Source organism: Oncorhynchus keta, unplaced genomic scaffold, assembly GCF_023373465.1.
Source record: "Oncorhynchus keta strain PuntledgeMale-10-30-2019 unplaced genomic scaffold, Oket_V2 Un_contig_15736_pilon_pilon, whole genome shotgun sequence".
In the NCBI taxonomy this organism is placed as follows: domain Eukaryota; kingdom Metazoa; phylum Chordata; class Actinopteri; order Salmoniformes; family Salmonidae; genus Oncorhynchus; species Oncorhynchus keta.
The window spans coordinates 669-3,311 of NW_026279484.1; the positions used below are offsets into that span (position 1 = coordinate 669).

General features: G+C 43.6%; 1 long non-coding RNA gene across 1 annotated transcript; it reads left to right on the forward strand.

Moving 5' to 3' along the window:
- Positions 1-239: 239 nt before the first annotated feature.
- Positions 240-676, forward strand: LOC127919093 (uncharacterized). The gene is made up of 3 exons (XR_008101948.1): positions 240-311; positions 458-537; positions 616-676. It is a non-coding gene; the product is annotated as an uncharacterized LOC127919093 (long non-coding RNA).
- The last annotated feature ends 1,967 nt before the right edge of the window (positions 677-2,643 follow it).

A 2,643-nucleotide genomic window follows, 5' to 3' on the forward strand; every position in this document is an offset into this window, starting at 1 on the left:
TGTCTATGTGTGTGTTTCTGTGTGTGTGTGTGTGTGTGTGTGTGTGTGTGTGTGTGTGTGTGTGTGTGTGTGTGTGTGTGTGTTTCTGTGTGTGTGTGTTTCTGTGTGTGTGTGTTTCTGTGTGTGTGTGTTTCTGTGTTTCTGTGTGTGTGTGTGTGTGTGTCTGTGTGTGTGTGTATGTGTCTTACGTTGCGTCTCCCTGTAGTGTGTAGCTGTTGAAATGTCTCCTCCACCCAGTCAGGTTAACAGTGGCTGGAGCCTCCATACCAAACAACTGTCTCTGTTACACACACAGATAGATACACAGACAGGTGAGGTTAACAGTGGCTGGAGCCTCCATACCAAACAACTGTCTCTATTTACACACAGATAGATACACAGACAGGTGAGGGTTAACAGTGGCTGGAGCCTCCATACCAAACAACTGTCTCTGTTACACAGATAGATACACAGACAGGTGAGGTTAACAGTGGCTGGAGCCTCCATACCAAACAACTGTCTCTGTTACACACACAGATAGATACACAGACAGGTGAGGTTACCAGTGGCTGGAGCTTCCATACCAAACAACTGTCTCTGATACACACACACAGATAGATACACACAGACAGTGAGGTTAACAGTGGCTGGAGCCTCCATACCAAACAACTGTCTCTGTTACACACACAGATAGATACAGACAGGTGAGGGGTTAACAGTGGCTGGAGCCTCCATACCAAACAACTGTCTCTGTACACACACAGATAGATACACAGACAGGTAGGAGTTAACAGTGGCTGGAGCCTCCATACCAAACAACTGTCTCTGTTACACACACAGATAGATACACAGACAGGTGAGGTTAACAGTGGCTGGAGCCTCCATACCAAACAACTGTCTCTGTTACACTACACAGATAGATACACAGACAGGTGAGGTTAACAGTGGCTGGAGCCTCCATACCAAACAACTGTCTCTGTTACACACAGATAGATACACAGACAGGTGAGGTTAACAGTGGCTGGAGCCTCCATACCAAACAACTGTCTCTGTTACACACAGATAGATACACAGACAGGTGAGGACAATCTGAATGGACACATCTTGATGACATCACAGTGATTAGCTATGAGGGATTCCATTAATCTGACCTGGGTGAAAGTTTTGATGCAATAGGTGTGGTATTGGTTAGAGGTGTGGTATTGGTTAAAGGGGTGGATGGTAGAGTGTGGCATTGGTTAGGGCCGATGCCAGAGGTGTGAGTATTAGTTAGGAGTGGATGACAGAGGTGTAGTATTGGTTAAGGGTGGATGACAGAGTGTGTGGTATTGGTTAAAGGTAATAGTATTGGGCAGAGGTGTGGTATTAGTTAAAGGTAAGATAACAAAGTGTGGTAATGAATTGGGTCGATGACAGAAGTGTGGTATTGGTTAAGGTGGATGACAAAGTGTGGCATTATTAAGTGGATGACAGAGGTGTGGTGCATTGGTTAAGGGTGAAATGAAGCCAAAGTGGCAAGTAATGTTAAGTATCGATGCCAGAATTGTGGTACTGGTTAAAGGTAGATGACAGAGTGTGGCATTGAATTAAGGGTAAGATGACAAGAATGTGTGGTAGTTAAGGTAAGATGGTAGAGTGGGTATTGATTAAGGGTGATGGTAGAGGTATGGTATTAGTTAAGTGAACGACAAAGTGTGGTATTAGTTAAAGGTATCCATGACAGAGGTGTGGTATTGGTCAAAAGTGGATGACAGAGTGTGGCATTAGTTAAGTGGATGACAGAATTAATAGTATTGGTTAAGTGGTATTGGGCAGAGGTGTGGCATTGGTTAAAGTGATGACAGAGGTGAAGCATTGGTTAAGCCGATGACAGAGGTGTGGTATTGGTTAAGGGTGGATGACAGAGGTGTGGTATTGGTTAAGGGTGATGACAGAGGTGTGGTATTAGTTAAGAGTTGATGGTAGAGGTGTGGTATTAGTTGGGTGATGCCAGAGGTGTGGTATTAGTTACGGGTGGATGACAGATGTGTGGTATTGGTTAAATGTGATGACAGAGGTGTGGCATTAGTTAAGTTAAGATAATGAAAATGGTTAAGTGATGAATTAGAAAATTAAGATAAATGACAGAGGTATAAGTATTGGTTATGGCTCGATAAACAGAGGTGTGGCATTGAATTAAGGGTCAAATAACAAAGTGTGGTAATGGTTAATGGTGGATATTAGAAAGTGTGGTAATGAATTAAAGTGAATGACAGAGTATGGTATTGGTTAGGAGTGGATTGACAGAGGTGTGGTATTAGTTAGGGTGATGACAGAGTGTTATTTAGGTAGGCATTATAGTATTAGTTATTGAATGCCAGAGGTGTAGTATTGGTTAAGGGTGGATGACAGAGGTGGTATTGGTTAAGGGTGGATGACAGAGGTGCATTATTATGGGTGATGGTAGAGGTGTGGTATTGGTTAAGGGTGGATGGTAGAGGTATGGTATTGGTTAAGGTGGATGACAGAGGTGTATTGGTTAAGGGTCGATGACAGAGGTGGTATTGGTTAAGGGTGATGACAGAGGTGTGGTATTGGTTAAGGGTGGATGACAGAGGTGTGGTATTGGTTAAGGGTGTGTTATTGGGTAGAGTGTGGTATTGGTTAAGGGTGGAGGACAGAGGT